Here is a 17,395-nt window from a genome sequence, read left to right on the forward strand (position 1 = left end):
GCCAATGGGCGGCAGCTCCCCGCCCCCTGCGGGGGGGCTTGGGGGGGACGCTTGCTCCCCGATCGGGGGTGTGCAGGGGGTGCGCGCGGGCCGGCACTTCGCAGCCAGGGAAGTACAGCTGTGAGACAGACAGACTGACAGACATTCCCCCAGCCCCCCCGACACAGATGTCACCCCGAAAATGCCTTTGAGGCGCACTTGAAATGAGTATGCATCTTTAAACATATGTTAAAATTTAAAAAAGTTTTAATGCGTCTAGGCTCTAGTTTCAAAATGGCGCCCTGAACGTATAGGATTAGGCCGATAACGATTATTTTGTCATCGCCCCCAAAATCAATTAGATGCCTACAGAAAGTGAAAATAGAACCAAGTCTATAAACAACAGGGAAGGAGACCCCAAAAGTCCACAAACTTGAGCACTTTTCTGCCAGGTTTGAGGTAGATGGAGTTGGATTGGACGAAACACCAGATAGGGCAGACCAAGTTGGTTAGTGTTCAGGGCGTTCACTAGTTCCAAGAAACATGTTGAGGGTATTTAGTGACTACAACCAGGTACCGCAGATACAGAATTCAAGAAAACAGTCAAACATTTCTTCCCTTAGGGAGTTTAAATTGCAAGGGCGAGAGTTTATTTTCTAGGCCTTACAGGAAGAAACCAGGCCTGCTTAGAGAATTCTAGAACATTCTCAAGGTCTGAGAAACAAGACCTAGAGCAAGGGTGAGCTGTAGAGCAGTTGGTGGAGCAAATCACACACGTTTGGGAACCACTTCAGTATTCTTTACTCACAGGATAACCAGCTATGACTTTAATGCTCAAATTTCACTTTTGTACTGATGAAAAGCATTAAAATGTTACCTTGTAAGCTGGAATAGTGGTGGACTTCTGTAACCTGAAAACTTTCTCACTACCAACACCTAGCATCACTGGATAAAATAACAACTAACCTTATTTTTAATATTCAGCCAAACCTATAGGAAATGAAGGAAAATCTGAAGATGCCAGAAATTAAACTGAAAACCAGAGTAGTTACTTTTTTTTTAAAGATGTTATTTATTTATTTGAGAGAGAGAATGAGATAGAGCATGAGAGGGGGGAGGGTCCGAGGGAGAAGCAGACTCCCTGCTGAGCAGGGAGCCCCATGCGGGACTCGATCCCAGGACTCCAGGATCATGACCCGAGCTGAAGGCAGTTGCTTAACCAACTGAGCCACCCAGGCGCCGCAGAGTAGTTACTTCTTAAACAGATTCTTCTGTACGGGGGCTGGGGTGTAAGAGGACCAATCAACTAGTTTGCCCTGGACTTTCCTGGTTTTAGCAATGAAAAAAACCCCCAAACCCCATAGAACCAGGTCCCAGGCAAACCAGGATAGTTGGTAATCCTAAGCGTGGGCAAGATGTTGTTAGTCTCTAACTTGAGGCCAAGAAGTATATGGGCAGGAGATAAGGATTTGAAGTAGCTCAAGGTGGGAGCTGGAACCCAGTACACTACAGAAAGCCATTGTCCCTGAAAGACATCATCCTCAGGAAAAGGATAGATTAGGGAAAATATAAAACACCAAGTAGATAACCAGATGAGGAAGTTTGTCCCATTTCTGGATGAAAATAAAAATAATTTAACTCTGATGAAATTTTGAAAACCTATTGTCTGCATTTCATAAGAGTTTGGAGTATAACTGTTAGCACTTACATGTCGTTAGAATCTCAAAACCTAGAAACTGATTCCCCAACCCCTTCTTCCTTCCCAAAAAGATCTCAGACAAGAGATCTGGAATGCCTTGCAGAAACAGACATAAAACCAACCTGGAAGGATGTTTCCATAAAAGGCTCAACAGGATACTTGTAAGAAAGGACCCTTTGAGATACACTCACAGTGAAAAATATCAAAACACTATTTATTTAGAGCAATACACTCTATATATTTTAAGGTGATTCTACTATTTTAATATGTAAACTTAAAGTCTAAAACTAATAAATGTCTTTACTTACTTTGAATAATTCAAAGCTCTTAGGATGTTTTAACTCTGCACAACCCCTCCAAATTTATAAACTCTTGTTATTCATTACTTTAGTTCTATCCTCTTTTCCTTCTATAAATTAGACATCATGTTTTTTAGATCCACCAACATCTGTCAAAATGATTTGCTTACCATTTCTTTGCATATCTCAGATCTTTCTGGATTCTTTTCCTTGCGCCTAAAGTAAATTCTACAGAATTTCCTTTAATGAGAGTGTGATGTGGTTAAGTGCTCAGATTTTTTTCCCCACCTGAAATACTTTTCTTTTGCTCTTGATCATTGAAGATAATTCTACTGGATATATAATTCTAGGTTTACAGTTGTCTTTTTTCTCAGAATATTGAACATATTATTCTATCATCTTCTAGTTTCTGTTGCTACCGAGGAATCTGTTAATATAATCCTGGTTAAGATCTATTTTGCTTTGGTGTTCTAGAAAGTTCACAATAATGTCACTAGGGCAGTTTGAAAATTTTCTTCTGCTTAGGAGTTTTTTGGCTTTGTGGGTTCGTGGATGAGCTTTCAACAAATCTAAAAAATTTCACCTGGGGGCACCTGGGTGGCTCAGTCAGTTAAGCGTCTGCCTTTGGCTCAGGTCATGATCACAGGGTCCTGGGATCAAGCCCCACGTCAGGCTCCCTGCTTGATGGGGAATCTGTTTCTCCCTCTCCCTGCCCCCTGCTTGTGCTCTCTCTCTCTCTCAAATAAAATAAATAATAAAATCTTAAAAGATTTTTTTCACCCATTTTCTTATCAAAGATTAACTGGTTAAAGAATTTAACCTATTTTCCATTCTTACAGTTTTCAATTCTTACAGTTATTTTTGTCTAGATTATGACTTTTTCAAATGTTGGTGGTATTTCCTTGAAACCTTATAAAATCTTCACTTAATAGAAAAAAAATTTTATTTAAGATCAGTAGCCATGTCAATTTATTAAGATTGGTAGCATAATTCATATCAGTTCAGAAATAAATCTCTATCCTGCTTCCTTATCCTCCAAGGACTGGAAGAGAAGGGAGAGGAAAAAAGGCCGATTTTAACTCCTCTACCAGGTCTTTTGTGTTCCTAAAGCCTGGGATTTTTAATAGAAGGCTTATAAGTAGTATAAGCACTCTCAAACTTCATTCATTTACACACCATTTTCAAGATTTTTATTGTATCTGCTCTGAATCTCCATATCATTATTTACCTAATTTTAAAAAATGACTCATTGTCCTAAGTAGTAGTATTTATGAAATCACATTTACTGTGTTAGTTACTTTTTTTTTAGCAATTCACATCAAAGTAAATAAATAACTATTAAAATTTAAAAACACTGTTTGTCCACGGATCACTTCAGATAGCACTCTTCCAGAGCAACAGGTTACATATTTTTGGAAAGGGCTGGGCTAGGAGAACTCTTTTAATCTTTGGATATGCAAAATTAGGTCCAAGGAACTGAGGGGTGGAGTGTCAAATTGTTCCGCATAATAAACGAGAGTAATTGAATTTGAAGGGAAAACCAAGCAAGGCTGGAAAAGCGGAAATCTCACAATTTGGAAAAAAGAGATAATCTTGAAAAGTGACAAGAAGTTGAAGCCTGAAGTGAAAGATCCAATCTGAGTACATTGTAATCATCTGAAGGCTTTTAAAAGTTTATATTCCCAGGCCTTACCCCAGACCAATTAAATCAGCTGAGGGTGAGATCCAGACATCAATATTTTTTTTAAAAGTGTTTCTCAAGTTACTCCAATATGCAACTAAATTTGAAAAATCTTTGCTATAGAGCGTTGCTACTCAAAGTGTGGTCCTCAGACCAGCAGCTTTGCATCATCTGGGTGCTATGGAATCTCAGGCCCCACCTTAGATTTACTGGATCAGAAGCTGCATTTCAACAAGATCTCCAGATGGTTCACAAACACATGGAAGTTCAGGAAGCACTGGCATAGAGAACATTTGCAATAAACAACTTGCCTCAGGGGATTTGAGAATCCTTCACATTTGGGGGAAAGACTGCTGTCCCAGCCTCTCTTGCATCTAGACCTGGGCGTGTGACCTACACCACACCAATGAAATGCACCTGCCCTAGATTTTGAACAGGGGACTAATGATGCCACAAAGCAGGCACAACAGAGAATAAATACATTCTGGAGAAGGGTGGCAACAGCAGCAGCCACCATGGCATCAGTTAGAGCTGCACGGTCTCCTCTTGTCAGTGTGCAAGGTGGGATGTAACTCACTGCCCAGCAGGGACAGCTGAAGCTTCTTCACTGGACCAATTCCACAGCATGATTTTGTGCATCCTTTCAGGAGACACAAACTCCCAATCTGGTTCTTCAGTCCTCTATGAGATTCCTTTCCTGCTTAAATCAGCCAAAATTTCTGTGGCTATTCCTTGTCACAAAGAACCTTGACTGAAATTGGTGATGAATGAAGTCAGTCAAAGTACTTTTTTTTTTTTTTTTAAGATTTTCTTTCTTTATTTGACAGAGAGAGATACAGTGAGAGAGGGAACACAAGCGGGGGGAGTGGTTTTAAGAAGAGAGTTAAGAGGTAAAAAATTTATGAATCTTTGCTCCGTGACTTGGTAACATAACGCCACTCTATTGTTTCTAACCTTTAGTAAGATTCGACTACATACACCAAAGCTTTGTGCCAGTGGGGTTTTGTGAGGGATATCAACGAAGGGGTCTCTTTTCCCTCTCTATAGCAACATGGTATAGCCAGGGAATGCATGCTGGGCAGTACGGCAATCCACAAATGAAGTAAATCACCAAGAACAGAAGCTTGGCACCAGAAGTGACCTGGAAAAGCATAAATCATAATCTCAGAATTCCCAGAGAGATAGGAAGAAACATTGTGCTATTCCCACTGTATGTAGGCTGAGTCTGAGCCAATTCCATTTAAATCTCAAGGTATGGTGCCTCAGCTTCTATTGGGCTTGTATTCACATGGCCTAGCATAGCAACATACATCTCTAGTTCACTTGTGTATGCTTGCAGAGACGTCTGTCCACTGAGCAATATTACTTAAGCCCGGCTTCTTCCCCTTTAACCCTAGTATCTGCATAATAGTTTATTCATTCAACACTTAATCTCTTAGGCAGGTTGCCAGAATTTTGGGGTTGGTCTGAACCAAGCTGACCTAATCTTCACAATGGCTTCATAAGACCTGCCTAAATATATAACTGTGGAAAGTGATTGACTTATTAAATAAGTAACAACAATGACAGTAATTATTGATACTGATAGGGTGTTTTCTATGTACCAGGTACTATTCTAACCATTTTACTTCTATTAGCTCATCTAATCTTTTTTTCCCAAGATTTTATTTATTTGTCAGAGAGAGAGAGAGCACAAGCAGGGAGAGCTGCAGGCAGAGGGAGAAGCAGGCTCCCCCCTGAGCAAGGAGCCCAATGCGGGACTCGATCCCAGGACCCCGGGATCAGGACCTGAGCAGAAGGTAGACGCTTAACTGACTGAGCCACCCAGGAGTCCCAGTTCATCTAATCTTTAGGTACTATTAGGTACTATTATTCTAATTTTATAGAGAAGGAAGCAGAGGCACAAAGAGGTCAGATAATTTGCTCTGGATCACATAGGTGATAAATATCAGAGTGATGCTTTTAAACCAGTTAGGCTTCTGAATGTGAGTTCTTTTTTTTTTTCCCCTAATGTTTTATTTATTTATTTGAGAGAGAACACAAGTGGGGTGAGGGGGCAGAAGAACAAGGAGAGGGGTAAGCAGACTCCCTGCTCAACAGGGAGCCCGATACAGGGCTTGTTCCTAGGACCTGGAGATCATGACCTGAGCCAAAGGCAGATGCTTAACTGACTGAGCCACCCAGGTGCCCCCTGAATGTGAGTTATTAACTATTATGCTATATTAGGAAACTACATGGTGGAAGAAAGCTAATATGGTGGGACAAAGTTATGTATTAAATTCTAGGTTTCTATGAGAGTGGCCAAATAAAGAGGGAGGCTGTGTGAGTCTTTTCCCATTAAAAAAAATTTTTTTTAGTCATTTCTGGTATATGTACTTTGCTATATCTACATTAATAAGGATCAGGATCAGAACTTCAGACGTTCTGTCAAAACGAAGCAAAAACCCAGATCAACACCTAAACCAGTCTACACCAGTGAATTGCTCCAACACAGTCAGACCTTGAGGAGGCTACCCACTTGACAAAAAAGAAATTTCCTTCTGAATTTTGCCTGTTAGAGAATCTCTTATTCCTTTTCTTAAGTGTTGGAATCAAATCTAACATAGCTGACAACCTCATCTCCATCCCTGGCCTACAACACTGGCTTCCTACTCACACATATATTCCTCCCAGTCACTTTGATCTTCTGAGTCAAGAGGCATCACTGAGCAGACTTTTGTAAATCAGGGAAGCAGAAGCTGTTCAACACTTGTGGAGGCTCAGGGAGAAAAAGCTGGTAGAACTTACCCATCTTCCTTTACTCACCCCTAGTCACTCTCAGCTCCATTTCCATAGTTTTATTCTTCGTGTTTAAATTTTTTCCTTTCCTTACCCACTTTTGAGAATACATGTGTATGTTTCCTTTCTTAAAAAACATAAAAGCACTGAACATAAGGTTTAAGTCCCCTTTTGACCACTAACTCTGTATCCCAGATCCCTTCCCAGAGGTAACCACTGCTGGCAGTTTGGTATGAATCCTTTCAGACCTTTTTTCTAGGCATTCCCTCTTGTGTACTTATATGAAAGATTTGGTGTTTGTACTTACACAAAGTACTTGTACTAATAGAAAATATGTAGTTCTTTTAGTATACTTGTAGAAAATGTATACTTACGCTATATATTTGTAGAGTACATATATATTTAGAATATATAATGTTTTCTTATATGTTTTTAACACAAATAGTAGTATCATACCATATGCATCTTATAACCTGATTTTTTTTCCTTTAACAACAAACTTCTAAAATCTGTATTGATCTACCTAATTCTTTTTAACTCTGGCATAATTTTACATGATGTGGATATATCATAGTTCTTTAGCCATTCCCTGGTCAATGGACATTTAGGTTATTTTCATTTTTTCATTGTTATGAATAACATGCAACAAACCTGTCTAACTGGGGCCACATGAGTCTTTTTCTGCAGTGAACACCAAGAAGTATAACTGCTGGGTTAGGGGATATGCACATTTCGAATTTTAATGGATCCCATGAAACTGCCCTTTAAAGTGCTGTGCCAATATATATCAATTTACAGCTGTGACTAAGAGTCCCATTTGTCTATTCACCTGCCAATATTGATATTATCACACTTTAATTGCCACCCTGATGGGCAAGAAATGGCATCTGTTTTCATTTTACTTTGCATTTCCCTGATTACTTGTAGAGTTGAGCCTCTTTCTACTGTTTGTTGACTGTTCACGTTCCTCTGTGAATGGTCTGTTCATAGCCTTTAGCCATTTTTCTTCTGGGTTGTTTTTTTTTCTTATTGTTTTGTGGGAGTCTGTCTTCTTTCTTTTCCTCCTTGGCCTCTTAGGCAAAGAAAGGGTGCAGCGGTATTGGTGCCTCCTTGAAGTTCTAGTCCAATGTAATGAACTAGAGTTACATTCACTTCCAAGAATTTCTTTCCCCAAACTGAAGAGACGTAAGCCACAAAAAAGAGAGAAAAGGAAATGTCTGGTGTAAACACCAACTGTTGACTCTTTCGATGCCTTTGCATATCACCTCTTTCCTGGACATCCTCCTAAACAAACCAGATAAGAGCTATTATTTAAATCAGTCTGTCCCTTATTTTCAAAGAACATTTTTTAGGATCTCAAGGAATTGCCAAAGAGAGGAAGAGCTGTTAGGGGTGTGATTTCTACTGAGCTTTTCTATGTATTGCATTTTCGTTAGGCAATGAGACAGTCTCAAAGAAATCTGCTGAGGGCAACAATGTGCTGAGGTCCAACAACTTTGAAAGTTCTGTTTTTGCCCCTGGTCCTCTCAGTTTAGAGTGAGAATATCTGTAGAAAAAAGAAATGAGATGTTAGATGAATAAATACAACATTCACAGGGCTAGCATGTAGAGCTTAGTAGGTAAGGCTCTGAAAATAACTTCATTAACAAACATAAATTAATCTTTGATCGTCCTAAAAAGGAGAAGCTAAGATGTTTCCTTTTCCCCACCAAGAATTTTTCCTGTGTCCTATGTGGAATTGACTGAAAAAAAAAAAAATCTGTCCATAATTTCAGAACCACCATGGCTTCCTTTTGGCAAATGCTTTGTTTTGTGTAGCTGCAGCTAGCTTTTCAGCCAGCCTGGACAAGAAAAAGTGAGAGGACAGAAGAATAGAACATAACTTGGAAGAAAATCACAGAGGAAACAAAGAAAAGACACATGAAAAGAAGAGAATACATATAAACTTAAAAAAAAAAAGAAAAGGAAAAAGAAAAATAGTTAAAGGAAACATTCTTTTGTCATTTCCCATATCTGGTCAGTCATCAAGTTCTTTGTTTTCTTTTAAAGTATCACTTTCTTTTAGACCATAGCAGGTAACCTGGTTAAGAAAAAAAATCAGATCATGTTCTCTTTGTTTTGTGCTTGGATAATTCCAATAGCTATATGACTAGAATCCATGCCAACTAAATCTCCATCAACTACTATCAATATTTTGCTTTTTGCTTTGCTCACAAACCTTCCGGTGTTCCCTAGTTCCAGCTTTATCATATTAAGTTTAACCTTTTCAGCCTGGCTCTTCGAACCCTTTAATATATCACCTCACCCTACATAGCCCTAATATGACTGTCTCATCAACATTCCCCTCTCATTCTGCCTTCTATATTCCTTCCATTTAGAATGCTCTTCCAGCCTTGCTTTTCCTCTCTGAATTCTACCTATTCTTGAAGGTCTAGTCAAGTTTCTCCTTCTCTGTGAAATTTTCTGTCTACTCCACCTTTATCTTCTTCTCTCATGACTATTTCAGTGTCCAAAGTATGTAATGTGCAATTTTGGATGGCAATACCTGTGAAATTGGAGGAGTATAGCAAGCCCCTGGATTTGCATTTGTTTTGCCTTGTCTCCAGCACTTAGACACTAGACAAGCTACTTAACGCTCTCTGAGGGGAGATAATACTGTTTTACCTTAGAGGATCAGTGGAAGGATAGAATAGATGAAAGGATAGGTATGTGGTACTTAACACCATGCCTGGCCCATAAAAACCTATACCAGATATACCAGTAATTTCCTTACTGTCCTCCTCTCCCTTTATGAAAAAACCTACTTCTATCACAGCCCCAGAAGAGATACCTAGCCTTTTGGATACAGGTAACAGAATACCTGATTAAAAGTGGTTAAATTAATACTTATTTAAAATATATATATTAAAATGAACTCCAGATGTTAGCAGTTCCAGCCTTAGTTCGGAGGCTCAGTGACATCAGGGCTCTGAATTAGCACCTCTGGAATTCTTTGGTTTGTTCCATAAGGCATGACTTATCCTCAGAGTCAAGAGTATGGAAGAAAGGAAGGAATTCTCTTCTCTCTTTTATTTGAGAGGAAAATCTTTTCTAATAGGCTTCTTTTTATATCTCACTGGACAGAACTGTGTGATGTATCCACTTCCAGCTCAAAAGGAGTCTGGATAAATACATATCTGGCAAAAGGGAAATGCAATTATTTATATATATATATATATATATATATAATATTTATATATTTAAGATTTTATTTATTTACTTGAGAGAGAGAGTACACAAGCAGGGGCAGAGGGAGAGGAAGAAGCAGACTCCCCGCTGAGCAGGGAGCCCAACGTGGGGTTCGATCCCAGGACCCTAGGATCATGACCTGAGCCGAAGGCAGCTGCTTAACCGACTGAGCCACCCAGGCGTCCCAGGGGAATGCATTTATAATAACTAACCTGGACTAGTCATGATTCATCCTCTGGGCTTGGGCACATTTCTGCCTGAAAGTAGAAGTGGGTTCTATTATCAAAGAAGAGGGGATGACTATAATGTAGTTGTCAACCATGTCTGACCCTTGGGCAACTCAAGATGCCACATGACCTCTTTTTTCTGGCCACAACTGATTGGGAATGAACAGTGAGCTAAACTGAATTAATCAGATTCTCTCCCATTATAATTTGAATTAAGAGCTCAAGAATCAGTAATTCCTGATTCTAGTGCCTTGATGCCTTACATTCTATGGTATACCTTGTATCTTTCCAATAAAGTCTTCTTCTAGTAGATTTCTGTTTCCTGAAATCAGATGAATCCTGATTAAGCCACAGACTCATTTAAATGATCTCAATTAATAATCACTAAAATAATAACTATTATAATATTTACCACCCTCTTTTGTTTTTTAATGGTTTCACGCATGTTAGTCTCTTCTTGCTATAACCTGTAAATTCCTTAAGGCAGAAATCAACTGTGTACTTTATTTCCCATAGTTTTTAAGCTACTATTAACTACAAAGTATGATGAGTTCCCTTAATACCTGTTGAATGCTACTCTTTTTTTTTTAGTTGCTATTCTTTTTAGTTAATATTTTTAACTGTTCCAGAAGTAGATAAGAAGAGAAATATCATGATATATTATTCCTCAGATTAGTTAAATGCAGCTCCAAATTGCTGGTTTGATAAATTTAAGATCTTTTAAAATATAGCAAATTGACAGAAGAATACAGAGGTGTACTTCAATATAAAAATAGTGGTTGTGTTATCTTTGAGAGGTAATACTATGACTCCATCTTCATCATACTAATCTCTTTCAAATTTTCCATGCAGGACATGAATTACTTTCAGAATCTAAAAAGAAATAAGTTAATTTCAAATGAGGCTATCAGGAAAAAAAATATTTGGCCATTTAGTACATGCTTCTTACTTTCCTCCTTTTGTCTAAACAGTGTGCTACAAACACACTTTACAGTTAGAGATACCAACTTTGGCCTTCATTGTATAGTATAAAATTTGGATTTTAATCTCCTTTTAATTTAGAATAATATTAATCTCATAGGAAAGTTTAGCAGTTTAAGACTCACATGATACCAAATTATAAATTTTTCCTTAAAGAACTTAAAATAAAATCCCTATTTTTTTCTTCTTTTCCTACTTAATTTAAAACATGATTTTAAAATGAACAAAAGACTGCTTGGCTATGTTTTTAGTCTAAAATCATTTGGGTTTTCTTACAGCTCTGCTCATTGTTTAAAAGGAATGCTACTTTGTTAACAGATCATTCAAATGTTTAATGGGCATTTGTGCAAAGTCTGACAAGTAAAACCAAAATTCTCCCAGAATCCAGTATCACAAAAGCTTTTGTTTAAAGCCACAAATTAGACAAATCTGTTTTTTTCCTAACATTCTGAACATTTTATATCAAACAGCTCCAGTTTAAGTAAATATTCATGTCTTTAAAAAACAAAATTAATATTAGAATTCTTTTTGTTTGTGAAAAGAGCTAAATTCAACACATTCCAGATGTTGCAACTGGACCGCAGATGTATCCAAAATAGCAATAAGGGAAATACATTTTTTTGTTTTGATTCCAAGCGAAACAATTGCCACTTAAGAATTCACGTTAAGGCCACAAAAAATTGTACTCTTGTACCCAGTAAATAAACACTATTGTTTTAGCAAAGTGCTTTAGGACATGATGTTATGTAAGTACCACACCTTCCTATCACAGGATTGGCAGCCTATACACAGATTTCTCATCTTAAAAAATCCACTGCTATTGACATTAGGTTTACCAGTGTTGAATATTCACCCATGCAACATTCAGATGTGCAAAGAAAAAGGTAGCTTCTTTAAGTTTAACCTTCTTCAACAGGCCCCCATGGGGTTACAGGCTGTGCCGGGTAGAGGAAGGTGTGAATGAGGGGGTGGCAAACTCTAAACTGGCCTGCCAATACGTAAGTTTCTTCTGGTGTTAATGGACCCCTTTGGGGTGAATTCACTGGATTTGTGTGTTAGGATCAGACTAAAGCTTCTCTCCAGTTTCAATCAAAAATGGCAGTTGGTAGATGGAGATTTTATAAGACCTCCTGTTGGAAGGGAAGGACCTCTGACCCATGCTGGGCCCTCCTGAGTGGTACCTGCAGTGTGGCCAGCCAGGTGGTCTCTACTCTGGGGGTCTCCAGAGGTCATTCTGTTCGGGTCCTCAGGCAGGGTTGACTTCCTGGTTACCTAGCCCCATGTGAGTCCCCACTGGCCTGAGATCCCAGGGCTCAAGATTCATACAGTGGCCAGTCTGGGCAGCAACCCCCCCCCGCCAACACAGCTCTGTGAGCCCCACCACAGTCCACACTACAAAGCACACAGCAAAGCACCCCCTCCTCAGGGAGCTTTCGGGGCTGACATCCTACCCCCTGCCCAGCCCGGTTCTGTCACCACTATGCCACATGCCCACCAGTCCATGAGGCTGCTCCTTTCAGAACCCCTCCGTTTTTGGCTTTGCCTCCCTTCATCTCACACATCCTGGCCCTCTGGGGCTTTGACCTGGAGTTGGAATGTGAGGACATACCGCTCTCATAGCTTGTGCTCTCCCCTTTGCAAAAAAGGCTGCCTTTTCTTTTCTTTGTCTTGCCAACTTCCTCCTCCTTCTTCCAGAAGTTCTGCCTCCCTTTTCTGGGGGTGTGATAGAAATGGGAAAAAGCCAGATCACCCAAAAAGGGAACATAAAAATCTGAAGGAATTGTTTAAATATTTCAACTGTGTATCAGGGTTAGGTTTGTCTGGAGTACTGCCTCAAAACAATAGTGGCATAAATAAGATTGAAGATGATTTGTTCTCATATAAAGTCTGGAGGTGGGCAATCCGGGGCAGATATGGCCCCAGAAAGTACCCCATGACTCAGGGCTGCTTGGGTCTGGTAAGTCTACTATGTGTGACATTTAGTCTCAAGGGCAACTTATGGCCCAAGGCAGAGGCTCCAATTCCATCCATCATGTCTGCATTCTCACCAGAAAAAAGGACAAAAAGAAGAGCAACAGGTAAATGTCAGCTGGCTTTTAAGGAAGCTTCCAGAAGGGGCACCTGGGTGGCGCAGTCAGTTAAGCATCCAACTCTTGGTTTTGGCTCAGGTTGTGATCTCAGGGTCGTGAGAACAAGCCCCATGTCAGGCTGTGCTCAGTGCAAAGTTTGCTTGAGATTCTCCCTCTGTCCCTGACCACCCCCCCCAAAATAAATAAATAAATCTTAAAAAAGAAAAAAAAAGGAAGCTTCCAGAAGCTGCCAGAGGACACTTATCTCAGTTGGTCATATGGTCACATTTAGCGGCAAGGAATGCTGTGAACAGAGGTTGCGTAGTGGGCAAACATGTGCCCACCCAAAATGAGGATTCCTTCACTATGGAAGGAGGGGAACATGGTTATTGGGGGACAGCTAAAAGTCTCTGACTTGAAAAGTTTTCATCATTCCATCCTGAAACAAGTTGCAGGAATACATTCTTGAATTTCAAAACTTATGGTGATGTAGAAAGAGCATTTGACTAAAAGTGAAAACAAGCAAGCAAAAAAACCCTTACTTTCTAGTTCTAGCTTTTCTACTAGCTTATTGTGTGGCTTTGAGGAAGTCAATGCTTCTGATTCTGGTTTCCTTTTCTATAAAATAAGGTGTACTAGATGATTCAGAAGATTCCTTGAAGTTCTGATTATACCTGTGTCTACAAATCCAACCTTAATTTTAAAGACCTATGTTTTATAATTCCTACTTTCACTTTATAAAAATATCAGAACTTATCATGGCAGGCAGCAATGGGTTGAAGAATTAAGATTCTTCAATTTTACGCACATCATAAAACTGTGTTAATTCAGTTACCCAATATCCCCCATACTTTTTATCCTAAACACGTGACTATAATTGTCTTTGCTCTGATTTTTAAATTTAAATCTTATTGATCTGTTGGCAGATATAGAACATATATATATATATATTTATTTATTTATTTATTTGACAGAGAGAGACACAGTGAGAGAGCGAACACAAGCAGGGGGTGTGGGAGAGGGAGAAGCAGGCTTCCCGCAGAGCAGGGAGCCCGATGCGGGGCTAGATCCCAGGACCCTGGGATCATGACCTGAGCCAAAGGCAGACGCTTAATGACTGAGCCACCCAGGCGCCCTGGCAGATATAGGACATATTAACCTAAGTGGTCATAACAAGATGGATATATGTATTGATAATTACAGAACATATTATCTATTGGTATTGGTTCAAATATATATTATGAATAATATTCATATGAGTGAATATATTACATGTAACAGAGTTATATATAATATATAATATAAACTTTATATGTATATTCTATGGCATATGAATATATATTCCATATGAATGTATTATTGATGTTAAGTTTATAATAAATACATTACTAAAGAAAAGATGGAGGTATTAATTACATATTCTTAGTCTTTGAGACTGAGGTCATGTAGCTTAACTAGACTCCCCTAGAAAAAGACTGCATATCATCAGGGAGAAAATAATTGGCTAGTTAAACTATATTTTTTATCCTGAATGTCATTTTTAAATGTTCTTATGAATTAGACCTACAAACAAAGCTTGGGCATAGCTTGAAAATTTTAAAAGACTGAATGTGTCCTTTGGCACGGGCAGTTACTCTCACTGCCTAAGTGCTCCCTTCATCTTAAGTGTATATGGGGTTGCTTATTGATTCCATATCTGTTTTATCTTCAAGTTCTCTATGGGGAGTATTTCCTATCTTAGGTGGTTTTTCTGAGAATATAAATTCCAAAATCTGTTTTTCTTCATCTTAGTGTATATTTTTGGTGAGGATGGAGAAGTGATAGAGAAGATAACAGGAATGAAACCTCAGTTTGTGTTTGCAAAATCTCTGGAAATCATGCTTAGCTACCAATGTTCAGAATCTTCTGGAACTTCTCAACTCAAAATTAAATGGCCACTTTTGTCTCATCTCTATTTCTGGGACTTCTTTTCTCCCTTGAGCAATAGATAGAGTATCTAAGGACAGCATCCCCTAAGCCATAACCTGCTTTGAAGACCAGCAGATGACCGAGAGATAGACATCTTGAAAAGCTCTCTCTTTGCTGTCTTCAACACAACCATCAATGTGTCTGTTGGAAGCCACCCAGAATTTGGAAGGGGATTGATGGTACTGTAAGAATCAGTGGGGACATTTTGCCGCTAACTCTGTTACATCGAATAGATGGAACTTTAAAATTTAAATATGTGTGTATACTTTTGTTTGAGACTGAGATACAAATTCCTTTTTTCTTTTTCCACGATTTCCTGCATCTTACTTAATTCAAAGAATATTGGTCATAGGTGCCTTGACAGTAATTATATTTGTCTTTGCCTTTTCCTTTTAACCTTTGTTTACTATTGGCTTTCAGCACACAGACTCTTTGAATATATAGGTTTCTATTTGTCCACCCCCTTTTGAAAGTGTGCTACTGTTTTTACAACTAATTGTTATACTACTTATAACTGGAAGACTCTACTAAGTAAGACACAGAAAATTATTTTGAAACACAATTTTTTTTTTTATTCAGGGAAGAATCACTTAAAATGGTCTTCCTTATTATCTAACTAGAGACACCCACTTCTCTGAGGAAAGAGTACAACAGAAATTTTCTATGCCTTGTTAATATCAGGCCCTTCACATGGGCTATATTGGTGCATGTTAAGAAGTCAAATAGTGAGGAGTAAAATTGAGAATATTTAAGTGTGGTCAGGTTCAATTGTATTTTATACAATTACAAAAAATTATACAATTATAATTATACAACATAAAATATATAAAATATATTTTATTATAAATTATAAAAAAATAGTATTTTATTTTTTAGTTTTTTAAAATCCTTTTATTATGTTAGTCACCATACAGTACTTCATTAGTTTTTGATGTAGTGTTCCATGATTCATTATTTGTGTATAACACCCAGTGCTCATTGGAATACGTGCCTTCCTTAATACCCATCTATTAGCATTTTAGAAATTTATCTCTGTATGAGGAAAACTAGGTTTGAACCAAGAACAGAATTAAAAATACAAGGATGATGAAAAATCAGACAGGTCAGATTAATACCAACTGGTGTCTCTGAGATATAACAGAAAACAAACATGTAGTTATTTCAATAATTTTGATCACCCAAGAATAATATGACTTACACCCCCTGGGTGAAAACCAACTGGTATTAGGGTATTCACCAAGGAAGGATTGCAGAGGCATCAAACAAGGAAGCTTGGAACACCAACCACTCCCAAGAGTATAATTATATAGTGAATATAAATGCTTAATTTGGGCACAGAAGTAGGTGGCATTGTGGGAATCACACAGACCAGACTGAGATAGTGGGCAAAACTTCACAAAAGATGGATTGTGGCAGATGTTGTAGGCTGGCTGACCCAAACTCAACCTCCAATATTCTTTTCTCTTATCTGTCTCAACTACAGAGGCTGTAAAAGCTGAAAATTTTCTTTTCCAGTCTCTGTTATAGCTAGGGGACCAAATGACACACTTCAGATTAATGAGATACAGGCAGAAGTCCATAAGGGGGAGCCCCTAGTATGTCACTTCCTGAATAAAAAGGCCAAGCCTCCTGAAGAGAAAGCCCCTTGCCCATTGTCCCTTGCTCTTTTCTTTTGGAACATGGTCGTGTAGCTTGGAGGGGCAGCAACTTTTGGAGAACGATGAACTGACAAACGTGGACATGAAAGTCATTACATTAAAGTCGGAGGAGTAGAAAAAGAGAAAGAGCCTCGATCTTCTGATAACATCACTGGGCTTCGGTACCAGCTTTGCTTAGCTTAGAACATCATGTTACATGAAAAAACTCCCTTAAATACCTACTTATTTAAGTTATTTTGGGGGTATTCTGTTATTTGCAGGTGAATACAATCTTAACTGATACAGTGATCAAAGAAAGGAAGGGTTTTAGATTTAGAATAAATATATAAACACAAGCATGTATGTTTGAGAGAACTTCCTGAATGCTGTCAACTTATTACTTCTCCTGTTGACATGAGTTAATTGATCCTGTGGTTTTATATCCAAGAAATGGCATTTATCTTATAACTAGTCAACATCATATGGAGGAAATTATGAACAAAGGGGAAAATGATGGCTCAAACTTTGGAGTTTTCCATGACCCGGCCTGGGATCGGAGCTAGCTATGTAGCCCATTGCTGAGATGGCTTCCCAGCCCTTGACATTGCCTCTGAGTAGGGAGTAGAATAGCCAGTCAACAGAATGCTGTACCCACTGCTGAAGAGGAGGGAAGCCAATTTGCATAAGGACCAAGGGCCTTCTCAGAGGGAAGAGTCTGAGAACCTAATCCCTACTTTCTGAGATGCAAAGTTAGGGCAAGATAGAATGAGATGGCTCTGACCAGATGTGGTCCCAGTATGAAACGACCCAAATGATCTCAAAGAAGATCTCACTGAGGGAAAGAGGAAG

Source organism: Callorhinus ursinus, unplaced genomic scaffold (assembly GCF_003265705.2).
Source record: "Callorhinus ursinus isolate GAN/ISIS: 27379988/994484 unplaced genomic scaffold, GSC_fseal_2.0 scaffold1, whole genome shotgun sequence".
In the NCBI taxonomy this organism is placed as follows: domain Eukaryota; kingdom Metazoa; phylum Chordata; class Mammalia; order Carnivora; family Otariidae; genus Callorhinus; species Callorhinus ursinus.